The sequence below is a fragment of the Dermacentor albipictus genome, chromosome 2 (genome assembly GCF_038994185.2).
Source record: "Dermacentor albipictus isolate Rhodes 1998 colony chromosome 2, USDA_Dalb.pri_finalv2, whole genome shotgun sequence".
In the NCBI taxonomy this organism is placed as follows: Eukaryota; Metazoa; Arthropoda; class Arachnida; order Ixodida; family Ixodidae; genus Dermacentor; species Dermacentor albipictus.
This window is the reverse complement of record NC_091822.1, coordinates 146822089-146830778: the sequence shown is the minus strand read 5'-3', so window position 1 is coordinate 146830778 and position 8690 is coordinate 146822089.

Sequence of the window (8690 nt, the reverse complement as noted above, 5' to 3'; positions counted from 1 at the left end):
AACGCTAACGGCCACAGTTCGCGCTAATTGCTCCTGGCAACCAGATATACGTGCGTCGAAGCGTATACGCCCTCACTCGAGTAATGCCCACGTCGCCCATTGTCGGCGGTAGCTGTTAACCTGCACTAGGTCTCTCCTGCGCATCTAGGTGCACGCGCATTGAATCGTGGCCTCTGATAGTAAAACTGCAGTTTAATAAGCTCGGCTTTGCGTGACGGCTGTAAAACATGACAGCCATCCACCCCTCAAAATCACCAGTGAACTACGCATGTTTCGTAACACTGGCGTCAATGACTTGGTAACACTATCGCAATATCTATGAGATAGTTAATCAAGCGATAAACGACGACTTAACTGTGGCAGTAGCTGCAAATTTTATCATTGTTACGACTAGAGCACTACACGGGCCTGATTTCTTCGACCTGGGGCCATAGAGAAAGAAAAATACAATAAGAGGGGACACTCCCATAGAGCCCAGCGGCCGAATTGACTGCAGCGCACCTAGCCGTCGACGTTAAAACCTGAAGGACACTTCCGGTTTCGGTTTTGTGCGCGCGCGTTTTGAATACTAGCTGGTACACCTGGCGCCTGCTGCGCTGATCCCCTTTTCGTACGATTAATGCGCGTGCTTTTTATTTCTACAGGCGCGCGCTGCTTAGGGCGGGAAGCAGCATTTTGTAGGATGTGAAAATATACGGAAAGGCAGCTGTCAGGCAGGGTTTGTACAGCAGTGCCATTTCCAGAAAAGAGATGCTAGGATAAGCTTTCAATGGAATTCCATATTTATTTCATTCCATCAAAATAAAACACTGTGCAGTCCATGTGGCGTAATAAAAAGAATGCTGATACATAACACAAGGCATGAGGCTATGAGTACACTACAGAAGCTTAGAGAAAAACAAAAAGTAATGTTTATTTCACTTCATAAAAAAGCGGCGTTCATACCAATCATACATTTGGCATTCATTTTGCACGGCCAACTGAAAGACAAAAAATGACACACACATCCACGTATATTTTTGGCGTTTCGTTTCCAATTAACACACAGTTTAGTATGTAGTCTTGCTGAGACCACCACATTGCTTTGCACTTAAATATAAATCCATGGCCTCTACCCCCAAAATAAAACAAACATGGTATGCAGTCCATTTGGAGCATTAAAACGAATGCTGATACATACAAAACAAAGCTTTGAATACAATACAGAACCTTAGAGAAAAAGAAAAAATTAATGTTTATCTCGCTTCATAAGAAAGCAGCTTTCACACCAACCATACATCTATCAGCAATACACTTTGCGCGCTGCAAGCAAACTGAAATACAAAAAATGACACGCACATCCACGTATACTGTCGCCGCTGCGTATCCAATTAACCCACAAAGCAGTGTTGCTGAGCACCAAATTGCTTTGCCCTTAATTAAATCCATGCCCCCTCCCCCATCGCTCGTTCCACGAGCTAACACCCCCTACACCCCTCGCACACACATCGTCATGCTTTTGGCATTATATATCCAATTACCACAAAAAGTAGTGTTGCTGAGACCACCGCATTGCTTTACATTTAAATCCGTGCCCCCTCCCCCCCATCCCTCATTCCACAACCTAACCCCCCCCCCTCCTCCTCCTCGTGCACACGTCCTCGTATACTTTTGGCGTTATATATCCAATTAACAAAGTAGTCTTGCTGAGACAACTGCATTGCTTTGGGCTTAAATCCTTACCCACTCCTTATCAGCTCAGTAAGGTGTGCAAAATCAATATAGAAGCATTAAACGTTTCAGCCGGACGCAGGCAAGAGTAACATTTTTGAGGCAACCACCAGTGCGCACTGCTCTATACTCTGGCACTTGGTAAAGGTTAAAAGAAATTGAAATTGTTTTGAGCCTGCTGTGGGTGCCGTGTTCACAAGGAATAGCATTCTGTAGGGCCATGTCCCCCCCCCTCCCCCCGGAGGAGCTGCTGCACCTCCGGAGGGTGCCACCACCCACCACAACCGCCCCCGCCCCCCACCACCACCCACCCCGCCCCCCTCCACCTACCACCACACACTTGTAATGTATCAATAGTGTGACCCTGCCAAAATGCTATTCAATTTGAGCAAGGGAGCCCTAGCAGACCTTAAATGCCAATTATATGTTCATTGGTGAAAAGAAGTACTGCATTAACCTTTAACTTTTTCAAGCTGCACGCCAGACACTGATGAATGAAACCTAACTTTGTCTAAATTGCGGTTTACGAATCGAACATGCCAACACAGACGTATCCGGCAATACATTTTGACAAATCTCTGGCGACATGCAATGCAGCAAAATTCCATTTCCCCCACACCAAACAGATACTGATACAAAACATCACACACATGTGCAAGATGCGCTGTAGCCTCAATCACGGCAAGAAAGTGGGTCTCCATTTCTTGAACAAAATCGAACAATCTTTGTGATGGCACTGTCAAATTTCCAAACAGTTTGCTCGGTACGTGATAAGCCTTCAGTAGTGTAAAATACTGGTGCTCGGCACTCACTGAATTTATGTCACCTTGCAGCAACTGTCGGCAAGTGCACCCTTCGAATGATTTTGCCAGGAACACTTTGACCAGAAAGCCTGCCACGTAATATGCTGCTGAATCGTCAATGATATGCGACTGAATGTCTTTTGCAAGAACTGAAATGTCTTCGAGAGACGGAAAGTTATCAGGGCCAACTGATTCGACTACATCAACCAGAGAGGTGCTATTTAGAGAGAACGGCGACACTTCATGGAGGAGTTTAGATCTATCTTCTTCTACGTTGCCCTGCTCAGAGAGTTTGAAGGCTTTCTGAATACAAATATGCTTTAAACCACAAATGAACTGAGATACATTTGGGTTAGTATTGCAACCGTGCTTTTGTCTGATGTGCCCAAACATGTTCTCTAGTGGGTCCTGTTGGAGCCTACGAGTTAGCAGATAGATGAAGTTGTAATTGGCCGAGAGATCGTCCCAAAGATGGATGACAGCCTGAATTGTTATCTGCCAGCCAGTGATTGTTTGCGGCTGACGCTTGCCAGAAAATTTCCAAGAAGCAATCCATGGAAGCTGCTCTTTCAGAAATTTAATTAATTCATTTTGCCCCTTTTTTATGGCATATCTGTATTTCTGAGCATTCCTATGGGGGCTGGAGCTGTTCAATGTGTCGAATAGCGTATCCATACGGTCACAAAAGTTTGCTGTAGCTACAGCTGAAGAGGAAAGCTCATTTACATAAACCAATGTCATAATTGCAATACTAACTGATGAGCTCAGGACTTGTACAGCTCTGCTGACTTTCATGTTACAAAATGGCCTTTGGTATATGTGCCGCTCTGTTAGCTTTGGAGCCAATCGTAACCTTAGTTCATGTGTGGATTTGTACAGTTGTTCAATATGAGACCAATTCACAACTTCTTTCCCAATGAGCAACTCATGTGCTTGGAGATTGTTGCGGGTCGTTTTGATCAAATGAGGTACATCAAAAATAAAATAAACTCTCTCGCCTAGAACTTCAAAATATGGTTTCCCAATCGTGATGCCCAATTTCTGCGCCAAGCTGACATTTGACGTGCCTTGGTCACAGATTACCACTTTGACAACAATTCTGACGGCTTTAAGTTGCTCAATAATCGAGATTAGTAATTTATCAATAACATTTGCATGCCCTATCGTAAATGCGACTGGCTGAACCCACCTCTTAGATATACCTGCCAGAAGCACAACCATGGCTCTGTCGGCAATACTTGATGACCGCTCGATGCCATCATCTGCAAACCCATGCACAATATCTTCACCGGCATCATAGGTTAAGTTCTTTTTCAAAGCTATTTCATCAAACATGAGGGTGCATACTCGGTCGCGCTCATTCCATGCGTGAGTGCTAGCAGAAATACTTTGAATAATTCCCGGAATCACTCCTGGTGACATCCTAAAGTTGCACAACCAGCGTCTCAGAGTACGCTGTGTTGGCAAAGAGAAAATTGGTGCCAAAAAACGGTATGCACGGGGTCCACGGAAGTTCAAATGCAAGGCAAACTTTTTGAGCCAGATAGGGAAGCGCTTGCCTTTTCCCCTCTGCTGCAATCGCAGGTGTGTACACAAAAGCTTAAAAACCTCCTCTGTCACTGATGGACAAATAATGCCCAGTGCCTTCGAAATGGATGGCGGTAGCTTGCTCTGCTTCTTCTGCAACGGTTTGATGGTCCGCTGGCATCTTGCTAGCTTGGACTGCAGTCGCCGGACGGTCGCCCTAAATTTTGTTGACGGAGAGCTCCTCACTGCGCTCTTCCAAGCAACTGTAAGATACAAAAAATAAGCACGCATAAATAAAGCTACGTGTACAACAATTCGACAATTTCTTGATACAACACTAATTTACTGGTTACTTCATACTGAACAGCTCATTATGAAACTTTAAAACAGTACGATACATTCAACCAAATATAACCATTGTTCGCAGGTACAATTCCTACACAGAGCCTCCATGAACACAATTAAATGTAGATCTAAATTGCTTTGTGTCAAAGCCATGAGGGAGCCTTTCTCGCATATACTCATGAAGGAGTTCGAGTAAATAGTACAAAAATCTAACAATATGAGTTTCCTTCGGCTGCTCAACTTTTCCATTATTAACATGAACCACTATTACAAGAACACCCCCCATCTTGAAGAAAATCCACAAAGCCTTTGGCTAGCGTTAAATGAACCAAACACTTACCGGGATAGTTTCCTACTGGTCTTTCAGCTGAATCGAAAATGTTGGCGCTTGGGGACACCTCGGAAATGGCATCTGCACAAAAACACAGAGCAAGATATTACCCAAACAGCTTATGCATCCCAAGCATCCTTTGAGCTACAACGCTAACAAGAACTTGCCTGGCACAATTTTGCATTACCTCCCTCACTTACTGCCAATATAGTTGAAAGTACAAAGCAACGGTAGCTTGTGCGTTGACAATTATTTCCTAACTTGCACAGCAAGACCTAACCAAATGCTAAGCATCAACAGTTAATACCACTGTGCTCTTTAAACAAAATAAATATTGCATAGTTTATAAGTTGTACGTCATGTGTTTACAGAGTTTGTTAGAGATATCACTCTACGCATTTACAAAGCTCATGCTTCTGCAGACAAGCATTCATAAAAGCTTCAATTTCTGATATGAGAAGTGCCAGTGTCCACCACACAATTTTACAATGATACAATCATAGTACACATATATGGCAAATATATGTCACAAGAATAATCATCCTAAAAGATTGTGCACTTTATGAGCGTGCTCCAATCTGAACAGTACTCTTAAATATCGCACCTTGACCTTCCAGTTACCTCGTATGTAATGGTTATTCAAAGGTTATGGTCGACTAAGGACTTATTTATTAATTTCACTTATTTCGATATACTGCAGCCCAGAAGGGCTATCGCAGGAGTGGGGAAATACAATACATAGAATAGCATAAAGAGCACAGAACATCACGACTAATATACAATAGAAATTCATTGAGTGGTAAAGATCTTGCGTAACCAGGCATCGCACTCCGCAATCTCAGAAGGGACAGGGAGACTAAACGCTTCGGTATGATGGTGACAAGTGGACGTATTCAACTCATGGTGACTGGTGATATTGGGTCTAGATTTCCCTTACTTGCCAAGTAAGGAGAATGGAGAATTGTGGGGAGTAAGAGTATAAAGAAACCTGAAAGATTCAAAGTTACGACGAGAAGAGAGACTGGCAAGTTGAAGACTAAGATGGGAAATGGGCAAAAAATACCTGTCAAAACGATAAACGAAGCCCACAGCTTTCTTGTCAGATGCACTTTTTTTGTTAGATATTTTGTGTGCATTCCAAACGCCAGAGCCACACTTCAGTATTGGACGAACCATCGTTTTATAAGTGAGGAGTCGTGTGCTAAGTGGGGATGACCGTAATATGCGTTGCAAGCAGCCTAATCACTAGGTTGCACGAGTTCGATGTGAAGCATCTCCTAGAGGGTAGTCGTTATACGAATAGGTAAGTGGAGAAGGCGGAAAATGTTTGGTAAATGACATAGGTACAACCTGGAAGTTGATTTGCATCTGCCAAGTCACACCATGATTGAAGTGATGCAAACGAGTCGTTATGGATCATGTGATCGTGACGAGTTTTAATCGTATGGTACAATACACAATCATCTGCCTAATGCAGATTCTAAGAGGAACATTACTTGTTAGATCATTTATTAAGATCAAAAATAGAAGCGCACCCAATATTGAACCTTGAGGCACACTAGACGTTACACTGCATGTGGAGGATTGAGAAGACCTAAAGAGTACGTCATAGTACGTACTGAGACCGTTTGGATAAAAAAGAAATCCAGGTAAACACTTTGTTGTTAAGAATAACAGTGAGCTTCTTGAACAATTCAGAGTGCAACACAGTGTCGAAAGCTTTTGAAATATCAATAAATATTGCATCAATTCGATCACCTGCATAGAGGGCCTGATGGGGCCTGTGCGACGGTAGTGTATTCAATAAGCTGGGCTGCAGTGATAAATCCAAACCGTGCTGAGCACCAGATAAACCATTACACTCCAAGAATTCAATATGTTCGCAAATTACACATTGAAGTATTTCACAAGAATGACACGTTATAACGATGGGTCTGTAGTTTAGTAAGGACTGCTTACTACCATATTTGAATAGCGGAATAACTTTAGCTGTTTTCCAGGCAGAAAGTATAACAGACGTCGAGAGAGATTTCTGAAAAACAATTAAATATTGACTAGTCCATAAAAAGTCTCTAAAGAGAAATGCCTTATCTATATCGCCAGGTTAACCTTTTTCAGATTCAGTTAAAAATCAAATTCTACACACCCTGGTTTGAAACAATGTTGTTAAAACTATGCGTCTGCTCTATAAAATGTATGATAGTTACCATCAACAGCACAACGCTCATCCTCGGTAGAACTGCTGCCAAACATATCCACCTGGGAGGTCGTTGCACCTAGCTCGCTCACAGGGGTGTTGCAGCCAGACATCTGTTGTAGGCTTGCTGGAAAAATACCCATCATTGCCACTTTGTTAAGTTTAACTTGATACACCAAACTCACCTTTAGCAGCATGGCTTGCCGTCATGAGGGAGCCTTGCTCGCATGTCTTATGTAGGACGTCCTCACCAGCTTGTTCCTCACTTGCAGGACGGCTGCAGCCTACATTCATTGGCAACACTGAGTGTTAGTCGCAAACACAGGACACTACAAGTACCTTGCAAAGCAGGGTCTTCAAACATAGTGCTGATGCCTATAGTAGACTTTTCCAGATGGTCCTCTGGAACGGTGTTTTGATGCGATGTAACAGCGAATCCAACAGATGGTACATCGGCAGCATCTGCAAAAGCTAAATAGAAAAAAATGTTCACCTGAGGTTGGTTCAGGTCGAAATAATTGCCACAAAACTCTTACCATTAGCAATTCTATGAAGACACAGAGACGTACATGAGCTACAGCAAAGTGCACCAAGACAGTGCTGACACTTGGAACTTTGCTCTATTGCGTACCTGAGGAAACTGTAGGTACAGCTGTTCTAATGAGTCGCGTGCGACCTGGGTCCAGGAAATCTTTTGCAGTGAAATGGTCGCTGCATATCCTGTATGACTTGTACAACACACCTGCCGGCTTTTCCATAAGGTCGGCTCTGCGGGAATATGCCACCCATGCCGTCGACCTGCGCACATTTTAAAAGAGCATGTTGTATGGCACAAACAATAAGCATCGAGCATTTTATTGCATTAGTGTGTACATGCTTGACAATTCAGGAATTTAAAATGCGCTACATTAGTTATAAAAAAAAATTTTGTACACTAGTTTTGAAATTGCCGAACAGCTGTAGGGGCCTCTAGAATGTTCCACTTAATACGATAGAATGTTTCATTTTGCAAATTTTCTATAACAAGATACTCACAAAGAGGTACACAACACTTAAGTTACAGGTACAATGGTACGCTTATACCACAAAAAAAAAAGATGCATTTGCTGCAATGTGTAAATGCTCATGATTTTTTAAGAATCCCAAACTGATTCCAGAGCGTACACATTATGCCCCTCACTGGATTACTTCAGCTAAATAAATGTTATAATCGGGCGACATTGCTGCATATTTTCATTAAAGCAGCAGAAACAGTGCGCTGCTAAATTGCAACACAACAAACCTGCTGTCCTGTGGGATACGAGAAAAACTGGTGCCGGGCTTCTTTCTCGTTCTTCCATTGTTTTGGCACCACTGTACACAACAGTAACTGCCGTACGAGCCACTACAGGAGGACATCTGTTGAGAAACGTAAATGACAAGCATGTGTCATTGATGTAAAGCGCTTGAAGAGGCGACATGCGCGAAAGCGGCGAACAGACGAGATTACGAACAAAGGCAATTAGCTTTAACATTTTTAATTTAACAAAACATAAGTTACAGTAACGTTGGGCGCCAGAGGAAGGGCCGCAAATTTATCTTGCTAGATGCATTTAAAGCGCGAAGGCCGAGCTGCTTTTTGCTGCGTCACGACAGGCGCGGCGAGCGGGCTTCAAAATAATTTTCAACAATGTTGGGCGTCAGAGAAAGAAAAGCGCCATGAACTTGTCAGTGCATTAAAGCGCGAAACCGCGCACCACGGCAGAGCTACTTTTCGGTAACTGCGTCGCAGCGCCAG